We start from the raw sequence: 17,681 nt of genomic DNA on the forward strand, positions 1-17,681 counted from the left end.
ATGTTCTTAGGATCTTCAAATATTTCTATAGGTAAAGGTATGCATTTATTTTTGAAACATCAATAATGAAGTCCATATAAATAGACACAGTGAACACCAATTCGAATACTACGATTCAAACAAGACAATAATTTGAAAACAGCTGGTTCATATTTCACAATTTACCCATTTATTCATAACAGCTAAAATGCTATTTGAGAATTATCACACAGACTGCGCTTAATGCGCCGAAACATATGAATTCAGCTGATTAATGTACAACTTTTACATCAACTCGCTTCCGTTATTGTCTGTCTGCATATCTATTGTTTGTTTTCAACATAGCCTACACGTATTAGATAATACAACTCGTGATAGCAATACCTAATAACGTTATAGTAATTGGTATTATTAGTTTAGGGATATTGAATTCTGATTGTGAATTATTTACCCATACGGAGTGAACTTTAAAGTTCTATGGATTCACATATAATAATATAACTAGAGACACCCTGGGTTAAAGAACTCGCTCATGAACAGTTGTATTGATCCCTGAAATCTTTTACAAGTATGTCAAATTAATATTAAACAATATTTTCTAATATCCATTCATAGAGGCTATATTATGAATTAATTATGTGTAATGATGGGATCAGTAACCATGGTATAATTTTTTCGTATTTTGTTTTATCAGCCTCGATATTGCAGAGCTTGATATATAATTCGTCACCCTCCAAAATTCGTATTAAACGCTTGGTCCCGTAAGCTACAAATTATAGAGGTTGTACTGTGTTGAATGTAGTCTACTCGAACATTGAGAATTTTGAATATAATAAAATTTTTTAGCATTGTTTTTCATTTTGAATGTAATTTTTAATACTGGAAGATATACAGTTATCGTTTCCCAAAATAGCGGGAAAATGTTATTTTTTCATGATAATATTGAATTTTTACGTTTCAACTCGACGGGATTAGCTTTTGTCTGTATATGTATGTTGGCATGTTTGTAAATTAGCTTTTGATGATTACAGCTAGGCACTGCTCTCGGTTTTATTTATAACAGGTAATATTGTCATCGTCAATACAGGCCAATCAGTCATTGGCCGTTTCAACACTTACCGATTTCTCGTCACGGTACCGGTTTCTTGTTCTCCGATGTCCGAAGGGCTAATTGGGGTGGCATATTCACAATGAGATCTGTTTATAACTACTGTACGAGGTCTACTGTTCACAGAACTACTAGTTACAAGTATTCAACTACAGAAGTCGGAAATAGACATTTCATTTTACTTATGGAAGACACCCACCCTTATCTATCTACTTCACGTCTATAAAAATAACAATATCAAAGAAACAGAGTTGATGGAAATATAGAAGTAAATGGAATTGTTATAACTCAATTACCTAGGTATATTGAACCTACTGACTAGGTATTAACTGACTACTTTAACATTTAACTTATTAATATTACCGCAATCATTATGTTTCAAATTCAAATTTGCGTTGCGTTGCTGTCACTCGGCTGCTCTCTGCACCTATTTTCTCGAATCATGCAATAACTTCAAAAAAATGACGTCAACAAATTTGGTGACTCAACACTGTCTGTCTCATTTTCAACTGACAATGGAAAACTCTCTCGATCAGCTGCTACTCGGTTGATAAATATTATTACCTAATCATTTTCAAGTTCCCTCAGTGAGTTATCCTAAACAAGAGACCTAATTAAAAAGTCTGGTGTGGTACACTCACACAACTTTCCTTGCTCATATTTGAAACTACGATCAGACTTCTGTATATGTGTATATATAATTGTTTTCAGAGTACTTTTTCCTTAGTGTAAATTGTGAAATTCGATGATTTTTTATTCGTAATTTTTTTGAAGTCGTCAAAACAGCTGTTCTACAGATGAAATATCTCGACTATGTGTTATTTTTATGAACTGCGCTAACTGCTGGTCTTGCTGTCTTTGATGGTTCATCCTGTCTGATGTATGCAGATGATGTGAAGCTGTACAAAGCGATTTTGAGCCCTGATGACTGCCTTAGCCTTCAAATGGATGTTGATAAACTAAGTGTATGGAGTATGAATAATGGCATTAAAATAAATATAGCTAAATGCAAAACTTTATCATTTTCCCGGCAGGTAGCTTCACACAGATGCATCTATAGTATTGATGGTATACCGTTGGAGGAGGTAGAGTCTTTTAAGGGCCTGGGTGTGATTTACAGCTCTGATTTTACATTCAATAAACATATAGACCTTTTGTGTAGTAGGGCCAATCAGCAGATGGGGTTTATCCTGAGAACATGTTCACCTTTCAATGATGTCTCACCCATAATATTTCTGTATAAATCTCTTGTCCGAAGTATTCTTGAGTATGCGTCTGAAATTTGGAACCCTTATTGTAATGATCAAGTGCTACTTTTGGAGCGTTTACAAAATAAATTTTCAAGGTACATTTACTTCAGGAAATTCAATTTCAATTGTCCGTTTGACTTTCCCTCTGACACTCTGAGAAATATGTTTCAATTGAAATCATTAAAAACAAGACGAGATGTTAAGTCTTTAATTTTTCTTCATAGCTTATTAAATAATAAAATAGATTCCCCATATTTGCTTTCATATGTAAATATTTATATATCTACCATATCACGTCGCTCCACTTTCTCTTTTTTTGTGCCCCGGTCCAGAACTGTGAGTCACTATAATTCTCCAGTCAACAGAATTTTTAAGACTTTCAAGACTTTTTTAATTCAACAGAATTTTTAAGACTTTTCAACTGTTTCTCTGGGCAACTGGACATCTTCTGGTTCTCTCGTGAAAAATTTTATAGAATATTAAACAGTCTATTGTGAGATATCCTTGCTAAGTCGTGTTGTCGATTATTTGTTGCTGTATATAGGTGTGTATCTATTGCACTATGTACTCGTACATCTTACTCATTCTGTTGCTTCATTGGCAGGTACCAGTCCTCTGACATTCATTTGTTAGTTTTATCCATTATTTGTAACATTTTTATTTTAATTTTAGAACCTTTTCATTTCTATATTCCGTTTTATAATTATTTTATTGTATACATCTATTTTTTTTTCCTTCTCTTGTATTTCTATAGTTTTTTTTTTCTTTTAACAATATTGCAATTGAAAGTTACTTTGTTCATTTTTTTTTCATTGTATTGTTGTATTTCACGTATTGTATCTTGTATTGTTGTATTTGTGAAGGAGACACATTAGGGGTAACCTGTTGTCTCCATAAATAAATAAATAAATAAATAAATAAATAAATAAATAAATAATAAATAAATAAATAAATAAATAAATAAATAAATAAATAAATAAATAAATAAATAAATAAATAAATAAATAAATAAATAACTACCTACCTCATGCACGAGAAGGAGGCTACTAAGTCCATTTCTCAAGGATGGGGTGGACCCCCCATTAGTTTCCTAGATAGGAGACTCATGCCAGTTGATAGAGCTGATAAATAACTATATATGAATTTGAAAAAAATCGGTCAAGTTATTTTTGAGAAAATCGTGAAAAACATGGTTTTTTAGTAATCATCCGTCATTTTTCTCAAGAATATTACGGAGCTCCTGCAATTTTCCCAGAAATGAGAGTCATTTCAGTTGATAGGGCTTATAAATAGCTATCCATGGTATAAATTTGGTATGAGGACCTTAAGTTTAAAATTTCAAGTCAATCGGTTGATTAGGAATGGAGTTATCGTGTTCACAGACATACACACACACACACACACACACACACACACACAGACCAACACCCAAAAATCATGTTTTTGGACTCAGGGGACCTTGAAACGTATAGAACACTTGAAATTAGGGTACCTTAATTTTTTTTGGAAAGCAATACTTTCCTTACCTATGGTAATAGGGCAAGGAAAGTAAAAATGATGATTTTCGTATCACAAACTCACTATATTCCAAACTATATACTATATTTCAAACTTAATCAAAATCGTTAGAGCCGTTTTCGATCTCAATCAGACATACAAACAAACTAACAAACAGTAATTGAATACAATGATAAATACGTCTATAGTAACATCCAGATGGAAACGTCTGTTATAGTAGACAGTACAAAACTAATCCGATGGAAGTTTGAAGAGCTGATTACCTCCCCTAGTGGAAGAGATCCATAGAAATCGATAGAAAAACTCTATTGATATCAATATATGCTCATGGATATCAATACGTGCTCATGGATATCAATAGAAATCCATGGATACCAATAGAAATCAAGGTAAATACAGTCAATGAACTTATATTGATATCACTGTACGTTCAGTGATATCAATGAGTGCTCATGGATATCAATAGAAATAATGGTAAATAATTGAGAGTTTCAACTCTCAATTTAGGCTTTCTGACCAACAGTTCGGATGAAAAATCGAATTTCAACCCCTTTCTATCTGTTGCAAAATCGTTTACAACACACCGGTATCGAGTTAAAAAAAATTTCATGCCAATTAAATTTTTTTTGAATTTTCCAAAAAAGTCTCACATTAAGCTTTCTGTTAATCAATTCGGGTGTAGAAATGAATTTCCAGCACTTTTAGCCTCTTGCAAAAATCGTCTACAATACACCGTTAACGATTTATAGACCTTTTGCGGTAATTTTAAATGCAGTTAAAAACTGAATAATTTTGGCAGATTTTCAATTTTCCCGGAACAATGCATTTTTGATGACTGATTCGGGTGTAGAAGTGAATTTCCAGCACTTTTTGTCCTATACGTCAAATCCAGGATTTTCAAATCCTGTCAGACGTGCCATTAACGATTTATAGACCTTTTGCGGTAATTTTAAATCCAGTTAAAGACTTTGAATAATTTTGGCAGATTTTCAATTTTCTTGAAACAATGTATTTTTGATAACTGATTCGGGTGTAGAAGGGGATTTCCAGCACTTCTTGTCTCTTGGAAAAACGTCTACAACGCACCGTTAACAATATATAGACCTTTTGCGGTAATTTTAAATGCAGTTAAAAACTTCTTAATAACTTTGGCAGATTTTCAATTTTCTCGAAACAATGTATTTTCGATGACTGATTCGGGTGTAGAAGTGAATTTCCAGTACATTTTGTCCTCTGCGAAAATCCTGTCAGACGTGCCGTTAACGTGCTACTGACGTTTAAATTTTTTTTAAATTGTATTTTATCATTAAAAATTCTGAAAATAATCATGAACGTTTCTGTTCATATTTTCAATCTTATCCTAGAATTTCAAATGATTCTATCCAAAATTGGAAAAATTATACCACTTTTTCAAATTATATCACAGTTTATGGGGAAAATCGTGCAGTGTCTGAACTATACACACTTGAACTTTTGAATGATTTCAATTCAAATAATAACTACTTCTACTATTTATCGATTCCAACATTATTTCAGTATCAAGCACAAATGTCCCCCCATAAAAATCATTAACCCGCACCTGAAATATCAAATTTTTTAATAAGATTGTCAATATCATTAATTTTGAAATTCCCACCATCCATAGGCCTACTATGGTATCGAATTAAAATATCAATATATTAATACTATGAGATGAATGTATTGAAGTTTTAACAATTGATATATTAAACAAATTCCAACTTTTTTCTGGGGCAAACTGGTTCTATTGCATTGAACAATGTAGAAATTAAGACAGTATTTTACTTTTACTTATTTAAAATATGTAATTTGAATAATGCAATCCCAAACAAGTTTAAAAATGTATAATTATAAATAATCGAATATCAATGATATATTGATATTTTCATAGTAGGTTCATCGATAGTGGGTTTATTGATCATGGGAAGGCGGTTGTTGGTCAATGGCTTCAGCAATGCAACATTTGGATTGTAACGGATTTTTAGGTGTCTGTTGTTTTGTGATTTTTGTGAAAGATCCAGTTTAAGGTAAGTCAAGTGATTTTGTTTTTATTGATGTACTGTATAATGAAAGAATACATTTATTATAGTCTTAGATACTTAGACTATATTTATTTAAATGATAAACTTATTAAAAGCCTAGCCACATAACCTCAAAGCCTCATAAAATAGCCTAAATGAATTATTTGTGACATAATTTCAATAATAATAAAAGTAAGCCTCTTAAATCTATCAGTGCTGGAAATGAAGGTTTATTATTCTAGGCAAACACATTCCAGGGGAATGCTAGCACATATAAATTGAAATGTGTAACAAAAATGTCTAACTTTGTTGTAGTTCAGTCACTGAATCATTGTATATAATTATTTGAAAAAACACTTACTTTTCTTGGAGTATTGGGGAATGCATTTTACTCCTGAGGAGCAGAATATCAGCCTGATGAAGCTCCTGAGGAGTGAAATGCATTCCTCAATACTCCATGAAAAGTAAGTGTTTTTTCAATTATTATAAGTAGCACAGTGTCTGAACTACAACAAAGTTATTGTATAGAATATAGTGTCTCATCATGGAAAGCGACATAAATTTCAAAAATATCTTTTTAGCCTAAATAATTCATGTCACCACATAGGTAGGCTACTAGCCTAATCTACACTCATCTTAATATAATGAACTTAATAGCAATATATATATGACTGTGGATAGATAGATTAGATGACTAATGGCTAGATAAATTTTAATGGAATAGTGAGCATTATTATAAGATATCTTTATTTTATACTTCGAATAATTTTGAATAGTTCATTTGAATTGAAGTAGCCTAGTAGATATCATTTAATTGCTTTCGAATAGAATTTATTCAGTTGTTTGCTGGTGCGGCAGGCTTTATTTAGACTTTTTCAACAAGCAAGTGATTCATTTATTCATATTAATAGCTCTATTTCTTATTCCAATTTAGAAAAAACTATAGTTGTAGTCCTCTCATTTTAGCAATATATATTTTATATAATAAGAGAGAGAGAGAGAGAGAGAGAGAGAGAGAGAGAGAGAGAGAGAGAGAGAGAGAGACTGTGTGTTTGCAACATGTGTGTTTTTTTCAATTTTCCAGTCAAGAAATATTGTTTGAAATATGTTCAATTATAAGTAAACTTTTGTTCCATTTCTGATAGGAGCTGTGGTGATAAAATTTTCCAACACAAAAGAAAAAGACATGGAAGCAGTAATCAAAGACTGGCTGAAGTCTTCAAAAATTCGGTTAACCAGCAAAGAGAAATCTAAGTAAGTCTCAATTTTGATTATTTTAAAACAGAATATAAAGTCAAACAATTTTTTCTATGGGTGATGCTCACATGAGCTCTAGGCTTGTGCTAATCATTTATAGTTAGTAATTTTACAGGGTGAGTCATATGTATAGGAACCTTTCAATAAATTAGAGACTGTTGTAGATATAATACTGTAACTTTCAGGATATGTTACTGGTCAAATACTCAAACTTTTGACGTACAACTGAATTTCAACCCCTTCATAAGGGGTTGACTAGGTTCAGAATGTATAATATGGTGACTTAAGAGTTGTAACTCGAATATTTTTAATGTAAACGTCCATTTTGTGGTACATTATTTCAAAGGGCTTTTTAAAACAAGAAAGATAACATCAATTAAAATGTACTATGAAACTTGAATCCAAAACGGTGGCTGATTGAAGTTATAGTTTGTAAAGAAATGAGGGGTTGTAATTCGAATATTTTTAATGTAAACACCCATTGTGTGATACATAAAGGTCTTTTTAAAACTAGAAAGATGACATCAATAAAAATCTTTTATGATACTTTAATCCAAAATGGCGGCTGATTGAATTTCATCAATTATTTCTTTAAAAACTAAAACTTCAATCAGCCGCCATTTTGGATAAAAGTATCATAGACGATTTTTATTGATGTCATCTTTCTCGTTTTGAGAAGGCTTTCAAGATGATGTATCACACAATGGGTATTTACATTCAAAATTTTTGAGTTACAACCCCCAAGTCACCCCTTTATGAGAGGTTGAAATTCAGTTGTATGTCAAAAGGTGGAGTATTCGACCAATAACTTATCCTAAAAGTTACAGTATTATATCTACAACAGTCTCCAACTTATTGAAGGGTTGAAGACTGGGATGTTTCGAAAATAAATTCAATTTTAATATAAATTATTGTTGTTTCTTCATTTTATTAAAGCAAAAATCTCCCTATTGGCCATCCAGACATTTATGGTTTTTTCCCAATGGGTGATGCAAGGCTATAGTAAGGTCCACGTTATAATGGCAGTGTAGGAAGATAGGAAAAAAGGGTTGCCAGATCTCAGCCTAGCCACCCAAACAGCTGATACTGGTATATCTGATCAATTTAACTGTTCATTATTGTTGAAAATAGTTAATAATGTTTTATTTGTCAAGAAAATATATTTTTTAAAGATGTGATAATAAATTTTCATGATTGAGATTAAATATTTTGTCAATTAGTTGAATTTCTACATTGTTGATAAACGATGTGGCAGCATCGCAATGGGGATGTTTCACAGAGACAAGTTCTCACAGAGACAAGTAGTGTTTTTGAACGATATTAGTGTCACAGAGACAAGTTTCACAGGAGCAAGTATTTCTATAAATGGCAGTCTCACAGGAACAAGTTCCCACAGAGACAAGCAGTTTCATAGAGACAAGGTCTCTGTCCAAAGTAGTAGCGCTATAAATGGCAGTCTCACAGAAGCAAGTTCTCACTGAAACAAGGTGTTTCACAGAAGCAAGGTCAGTGTCATAGAGACAAGGTAGCGAATGTAGGAAGAAGTTAGGCGTGTTGCCTACATCTGAACTTGAAGGCACTCCATTATTTGTTCTAGTAAATTGAATGTCTGCTGTTTTTCAATCATGCAGGTATATGATTATGATTGAAGGTTTATCATATAAGATAGGGATGGGTTGGTAACCTATTAGAATCAGATAGAAGATAGATAGAATTATGAAGATAACTTAAATAAAAAAATTGAGTTCTATGTAAATGTAATATATTTCTACCAAACTGACAGACAGACAGACAAAAGATATTTATTTCAAAAAAATGCACTTTACATACAAAGTAATAATCTTATGTACTCATTATTAATATAAAACAACAACAAAGAATAAAAATGAATATTCTCGTTACCAAATTGCAAAGGATGTTCAGTGAGGTCTACTGTTATCTGGACTACTGGAGTATTTTAACTCCTAATGTCAGATTGAGTAAGATAGTGCCAAGATATCTAATAAGTATATATTAAACCTTCAACCCGAAAGAATAATCAATATGAATATGAAATGGAATATAAAAAAGCCAAATAGCCTACCACTGACCTATTCATCACCGCTTCTTAAAAACCACATGGCCAAAATGGTTTTTCATTATAATTCCTTCTTTCGTAATAAATTTTTTATGCTTTTGTACTCCTGAGCGAAGCTCGGTCCCCGATATTATGAGCTAATCATCTCTTCTTTTTCCAAGCTGCGGTCTCGAATTGTAAATTCAAATTAATATAATATTAACTTCAGACAGTCACAGAGTAAAGCTGCGTTAACACGTCAATAGATTCTATAGATTCTATTAGATTGAACATAACTTATCATACACATGATGAACATATGTGTTTTTCAAGTGCCGTTCAATCTATAATAATCTGTGAGGATTAAGTTATTAACATTTTGTTAATAACTTTGGTGTAAACGCAGCTTTAGATGCCAAGATTTATCATGGCGTTCCGAGTTACGGATGATAATGTCAATGAAAAACTTCATTTTCCTCATGAAATCTTTCCCATAGAAATTTTAACAGATTGTTGTTCGACAAGCGTCTCTACATGTTACAAAATGAAAATTCCAGTGAAAAACAAAAAGTGCCACTTGATAATTCCCAAATCATCTTTTTAATCGTAGCTCTGATTCAACTGAGCAATAACTTTCTGAACTTACTGAGTTAATATTTAAAATTATCATAAGCGCAATGGGACTTGGGATTCCATCAATTCAGGATAAGTATTATATCGGTATTCATTTTTACAGGATTGAAGTAGTGCAACATTTAGATTAGCACACCAATAGATTTTATTTGTAACGAAGTGAGTTCATTACTTTCATATCAAAGTTCTACTTTTTCCATTATGATATAGTATATTGACGACTACTGCAAAACAATGTCTGGTAGCCCTGGTAATGTAATGTAATGTAATTAAATGTGATCGTATGGTTGATTGGAAGTCTCCAACCAGCCTGATCAGATTTCTTAGTGGGGCCATTGGCGAACATTTTAAAAAAGACCTGATATTATAACAATGACTTTATTCCTAGTAGATAGCATTTCTAGTAGATGGCTGAATATTCTCGTTACCACATTGCAAAGGATGCTCAGTGAGGTCTACTGTTATCTGGACTACTAGAGTATTGTAACTCCTAATGTCAGGTTGAGTAAGAGCTTGAAATTTATCCCTATTTAGTGTACTCCATGTTCAATAATCTGCCCCTATCTTATATTAGAAGAAACTGGCCTCTGAATAAATTAAAAAAACGCACTAAATCTAATTCTGAATGAAAATGCTTATTATTCCGTAAATTAATTTTCAAATTGTTGAAAATGTGATATTCAGTGCTGGAGTTTATAAATAGTTTTTTTCAATGTATGACTTAATTTATTCAATTGTACTGAGTAATGATAATTATGACTTGATAAGACTGATTTGATGAATGACTACACTATTCATAAGATTACTACTAAGATGTTATGAATATTGAATTGCTCATTTATTGTATAACAGACTATAAGCTGAATTCTTTAGACAAGGCCTAATCGCCGCGTTTCGCTGTAAATGCGGAACATAAAAATATTTAAACATAAAGTGAAATGCAAAACCGTTGACTTGAATCTTAGACCTCACTTCGCTCGGTCAATGAAACTTTGGATATCTGAGTTCTTTTTAAAGTCCTATGCTATTCTACTTGTTCTACTGAGGTACATTTTGATTTTTTTTTCATAGTACATGGCAGTTTGAAATTAACTGTTCTATTGATTTATTCTAATCTTGTCTACAGAATTGTGAAACTGTGGCATATGAGGAGTACTGTATGTCTAATTTTTTGTTATCCACGTCTGCATCTATTTTCAGTTTGAAGAACTGGATATCAATCTTGATTATTCAAATGTTTTATTGTTCAACATACACACACATTATTTACATTCATATAAAAACAAAATGATACACAATTTCTTTAAACCAATAAAGCCCAAGGTGAAAACCAGTGAGGGGAGAAAAATCTAAATTTTCACATGAAAACATCACTCGAGAATATGTCACCCGGCCTCACAACAGAGAGTCCTAGAGTCCTTGACTTAGAATAGATACGTTGACGCACAATTTAAAGAGTAACATACCTGTTAAATTTCATTGAAATCTATTGCCGCGTTTCGCCGTATATGCGGAGCATAAAAATATTAAAAATATTTAGACATAAAGAGAAATGCAAAACCGCCGACTTGAATCTTATACCTTGTCTAGTCTTGACTTAATCTCATAGTTGTACAGTCAGTGCCAGTGAGATTTTCTGCGAACACTTCATTGTTACCATAATATTTAGATGATGGTATTCCTAGATGAAATGGATCGGCGTGAATACGCCGAATGGATCGACTCGTATCATTTGAGGATAATGATAATGATGATGGAACACTAATCTGTTAAAAGGAATAGTCTCCATTATGTTCTTAGGGATTTGCTTGTTATCATGTTTCTATAAAGTCGTCATATTATCAATTCGAAGATCAGCCTTCAAAAATTTAGGTCAACTTATACATTTCAACTCACGTTGCTACACGTTTCAACTTAGCAAAACGACATAGGGAATTAGTATTATTATTCTCTAGAGCCCTGGAAATATCCCTGTTATTGTTCTTGGTACCTTATACAAAAAGGACTCCATAATACAAAAACAAAACAGTCGTTGCAGGACAAAGCTAGAGAAAGAAGAAGAAGAAGAAGAAGACGACAGAAGGAGAAGAAGAACAAGCGAGAAGAAGAAGATAAAAGAAAAAGGAGACAAAAGAAGAAGAAGAAGAAGAAGGAAGAAGAGGAAGAAGATGAGAAATAATAAGAAGGAAAAATATAGATAGGAGAAGATTATAACCGTTGAGTACACTATTTTATCTATAACCACTCTTTTCTTGAATTGAAAATTTATAAATTACTGGTGGTACTCCCATACAGTAGCAGTCAGGGGTGTGTATTCAAATACCGTTGGATAACATCTTTCCAATATTGTTCCATCCATCTAGAAGTATATAATCTTTTCTTTCTTACATCGATATCACTTATGTATAAGTTACTGCAGTATCAAAATTTGGCCTTAACCTGAACAATTGAAAGTCACATTTAAATAGCTATTTTGGTGTTTGGTAGGAATAATACATTCACATGGAAATCAATTTATTCATTAAAGGCAATCTACATAATTCTAATAGGTTCTGATAACCCTTAATGATAAAATAGGTGTTCAATGAATAAATGAAGCCTAACAACTTGAAATATATTTCAAATCATTTAAGAATAAATTGATTCTACCTCGGTGCTAGTCAGCTTTACATTTGTACATGTATCATTGTATTGAATTATTAAATATTTGATGATTTTTGTAAAACGACATTTAATCCTGGACTAGTAGTTCTATGAACAGTAGACCTCGCACAGTTATAAAACACAGCCTCGTCTCATACTGTTCATAAGAGTAAATCCTGTTTGTATGCTGTGTCGGCAAGATGTCGGTGTGAAAACGACTAATGGCTGTTGGGGTTAGTGTATCAAAAATATGCTAACATCAAAAGCTAATCTCCTTCAACACACTGGCAACAGGTCAGCCCGAGTTGAAAGCAGATAAAGGTCGAGAGAAAATACTATGTTTTCTTTCCGTTATTGATTGCATGCGTCATTGCATGCAATGAATAGTCAACACGACAGCTGATTTTTTACTAAGTTACATTGATATATTAATTGCATGCGTTATTGCATGCAATTAAAAATCCACTCAACAGCTGAATTATTATGGATGATTCTATTCTGATTTTTACTGTAATATTGGCGTTCGAAGGAGACTTTACCCATTGTATTAACCTTAAAATGCAAAATTTTCAAAAAAACCTTGTATATACGTCGAGGCACAATTTAAAAAGAAATATACCTGTCAAATTTCATGGTAATCTATTGCTGCGTTTCGCCGTAATTGCGGAACATATAAACATAAAGAGAAATGCAAAACCGTCGACTTGAATCTTAGAACTCACTTCGCTTGGTCAACAAATTTAAATTTTAAGAAACCACAAATATCCTGGATGAAAAGGGGAATCAATTGCTATGTAGATTTGAATCTAAATGTCTAGGATACACTAAACAGTCCACTAAATTCATCATTTTTTCTCCACAGGAGAAACGTTTAAAGCTGGCATCAAAATAATGATGTCACCACATTATTTACATATGTAAATTATATATTTATATATGTATGTCACGTGGATTGAAGGAGCGTTGTTTGTCACGTTGTTTATTGATTGAAGGAAGATTCCATTTTTCTATTTAAATAAATCATAATGTAATTTACTTATCCACTTCGAGATTTACATAGTGATAATAAGTAGGAAATGGAATATATGGCAAACACTTCAGTTGCTATGTAGGCCTACTGTATTGTACTCTGTAGTGTCTTATTTTTCACTAAAGTGATGAAGTATCAAAAAATACTATTATTCAGTATTGTAATGTATTATTTTCAATGTCATTTTTTTCTCTTTCTTTTCAATAATTCAAATTTTGTTATTATTTTAAATAAGTAGATAACTTAACTATTGTTTGTTTTTAATCATATTATTTGTATTATTTTTTTGTATTGTTATAATACATACTTGATAGAGTTGAGTGTAAGAGAGGGTCGACTGCGCCCTAACTTCGCTCTCTATGAAAAACAAAGGCAGTCATTCTATTCTATTCATGTCACCATAATATATATATATATATATATATATATATATATATATTAAAAACAGATGACATCCAATTTATTAGAGCAAATGGAATGCCTTCATCTTCATGTGTAGGCAACACATCACACCAACCTTGTTCCTGTGAGACTGACCTTGTCTCTGTGACACTACACTTGTTCGAATGGGACTCTACCCCTCTTCTTGTTCCACTGACACTACTTGTTCCAGTGAAACAGACCTTGTCTCTGTGAGACTCACCTTGTCTCTGTGAGACTCACCTTGTCTCTGTGAGACTCAACTTGTCTCTGTGGGAACTTGTTCCTGTGAGACTGCCATTAATAAAACTACTTGTTCCTATGAAACTTGTCTCTGTGACACTAATATCGTTCAAAAACACTACTTGTCTCTGTGAGAACTTGTCTCTGTGATACGGACCCATCGCAATGTGTGAAAGAGATAGCGCCATCTGCTTTGTTGAACGATAGACAAGGATAGCAACACCATTGCAAATCACACACTGCCATTATAACGTGGACCTCACTATAATACAAGCAAATGGCTGATACAAAGTCAAAAAGCTAAAAAAAGAAACTTACATGAAAAATATTTGAAATTTGTCAGTTGTTGAATGATTACAAATCAAAATGAGCTTTCTTTTTGTAATTATAGTGTCCAGCTGCTGTTAGATTGCATATATCACATACTAGGAAAAATCCATTTGTCTGAATAGGACTTGATGGTTCAATCTAATTTTTATTCAGTTTTGTGTAAAATTATTGTACAGTTAGGGTAGAGAATTTACTCCACATTATATTGTGGTTATTCAAAAGTTTTATAAGATTTATAGATTTTTAATGTAAAAATAAAGAATTGAAAAGGTTATTTATTTAGAATTATAAAGGTAATCCTTCTCTATCTTTTCAAGTTCAAGTTCAAGTTTTATTGTTTACATCAGCAATACAACAAAATAAAAAAAAACATCTCATCAGATACCTATAACTAACAATTTAAAGATACTAAGCACTTCTGAAAGGTTAATTTGGCACTATATCATAATGTATCAATAATACAGTAGAAATTAACATTAAATTTATAAGTACACAACTCATATCAACATTCTGGAATAATGTAACTGATGGTGGAAATGAACCTTAACATTTTATGTGAGAACCGATGCAAACAAAAATACTATTCACAAAAGAGCTTCCGCAAAGCCTTTGTCCGTGAATAGGAGTTTGAATAATGGGACATATGAAAACGATACGACACATACACACACGCATTCACACAGTCATCAATATTCGACAATTGACACATCGGAGCATTCCCCTCGTTACTTATATCTCATAGTGATATAAACTTCATGTGAACAGTGGGGAGGAAGCCACCACCTATAAATCGACCAATAGGTATTTTAAGGCAGAAAAAAGAATTTAAGACAGAAGAGAGAAGAAGAAAAATGTTTAGGTTTTATGACAATTTATTTACTTAGCTTACCACTCTGAAGAAATTTTCAATTTCCGAAGGTGAATGAAGCCATAGCGAAGGTTTCATAATGAAGTGTTGGTTTTACGGATGAATTGTTTGCAAATTTTCAGTTTCCTTATTTCCTTTTCACAATAAAATATTGTGTAACCGAACCCACAATGGGGGTAGAATTAAGAGATCTCTAAATTCTAAAGGGCGAGTCATGGGACTTTATTAAACAACAAACTTTAGCATTCTATTGAACTTGTAAAATTTTATTAAATGAATTAAACTAATTTAAATTTGGACAATAACAAAAATAATCTAAATCGGTTCATTGCACATTCTAAAAATTCAAGATGACTGCATGTAAGATTTTGCTAACTGCTTATCTGGATTCTAACTGTTCACGAAGGTAGCGTGGACTTTACTCATTTCTCAATTACAAAATTTATGATACTAGGGACTCGGTCATTCAAGGGTTTTTTTAGCATGAGCTAGAAAATATAATGGCACTAACAATCGATCAATTTATAAATTCATTACTATTTAGAAATTTTCACTACACTGATTACTCCCGGATAACTTACTAATTTAAACAAACATTGACATATTCGCTTCAAATAATCAATAAACTACTTCAACTTGACTCGCGGCGAAAAATAATACATATCAACAAACTTAAACAGCAAACAAATTCAACACACACGTTAATTTTGAGCCCTCGAGGCCCGAGGCTACCTCTGGATTTTAAATGTGAATTCGGCCGCGGCTTGATTGGAACTGAACTATTCCACGCAAATTATGTTCCCCTTCCACCAACGAGACAACGGTCCACGTGGAGACGAGCATAATTCCGTGGGAAAGGAAAATAATGCAAGTTTGAAATATTCCCAAATACACGTGTATTTTCCATCGCTAACGGAGATACAGTTCCGTGAGAATACCTCAACCCTGCATAAAATTGGAGTCTTCCCGGACGCAAGTTAGCAAAATCTTAATGTGAGAAAATTATTTTTCAACAGAAAAATAAATTTCTCACGATAAAAATTTACACACAAAATTCAGCTACAAGATCACTAAAGTCTCATTGTTGAAGTCCTAATTCTACACTTTTCGAATGAACCCATACTAAATTTATCTCTATGAAAACACAAACCCATAATTAATTTATTTATCTCAATATTATCACCATCACACTTGTAAAAATGTATTTTAAAAAACGTTATTTTCATGTGAATTTTGGGAAATTTTCATGCGAAAGAAATGACCAAATGTCAGACAAGAAATGTAGAAAAAACGTTTTATTCATGTTCTTTTCTGAGAGTTTTTACATGTTCAGTATAACGTAAAAATGTAAAAACAAAAAAAAAAAAAACGTTATTTTCAGTTTCATGTACTTTTCACGTGAAAAGTTGGAACATTTCCACCTTTTTTTCACGTGAAAAAATGATGTTTTCTCGACTTTTCCACCAGAATATGACGTTGTAATGTAAAACTGTGATGACATAATTTTCACGTGAAAAAAACGCTCTTATGTTATCTTGGACTTTCCTTTCACGAGAGGGAGAGTCATGCATATTTGAATACATTTTTAGGTTATTAAATAAATTTGCTATCAGATTAGTTCAGGAAATAAAACCCTTATTTTCTAATTTTTCAAGATTTTATACTTTGAACTGTTATTTGTTCTAGAAATGTTCAAACACCGGATGATCCTGGAGGAAAATCTGATTGCTTCAAGAATTGAGATTGAATTGAGGTGCAGTAACATAAACCGGTATGTAGCTCAAAAAATTTCTACTTCAAACAGGAAGATAATAAAGTATTCTGGAGCACCACAATAAGGACCTTTCTTCATAGATAAATGACATGCATATGAGTTATTTTAATAAACAACTTTTCACAATATTTATGTCTTAACTATTTACATTCCTTAATTTTTCATCAATATGTCAATAGACATACATCTATTCACTGAATCCAATTTACTTATATTGATTATAGGTAATTAAACAGGTATACTCCCTTGTCTGATGCTAGTCGTAGCTGGGTTAGAATATTATAATCCTTGCAAATGTTATCTTCATCCTAAGCTGCTCTCCTAGATTTAAAAGAGGATTTTTTCTATAAAGGATGCAGGCTGCTTATAGATGGCTATTGATCTGTATTGATATCAATACAGCTGGTTATGTATTGATATCCATGGATACCTATTGATGTGTATTGGCCCAAATACCTATTGATATCAATACATTTTTTTTATTGATCATTCCACTAGGGTCCTCACCTCTTACCTTAAACGTTGCCAATTCT

The 17,681-nt window shown here is 32.1% G+C and overlaps 1 long non-coding RNA gene across 1 annotated transcript; it reads left to right on the forward strand.

The window, feature by feature from the left end:
• The first annotated feature begins 5,829 nt into the window (after positions 1-5,829).
• On the forward strand, positions 5,830-17,157 carry LOC120354423. Its single transcript, XR_005573008.1, has 3 exons — positions 5,830-5,900; positions 7,040-7,148; positions 17,061-17,157. It is a non-coding gene; the product is annotated as an uncharacterized LOC120354423 (long non-coding RNA).
• Positions 17,158-17,681: the final 524 nt, after the last annotated feature.

The sequence above is a fragment of the Nilaparvata lugens genome, chromosome X, assembly GCF_014356525.2.
Source record: "Nilaparvata lugens isolate BPH chromosome X, ASM1435652v1, whole genome shotgun sequence".
NCBI lineage: Eukaryota > Metazoa > Arthropoda > Insecta > Hemiptera > Delphacidae > Nilaparvata > Nilaparvata lugens.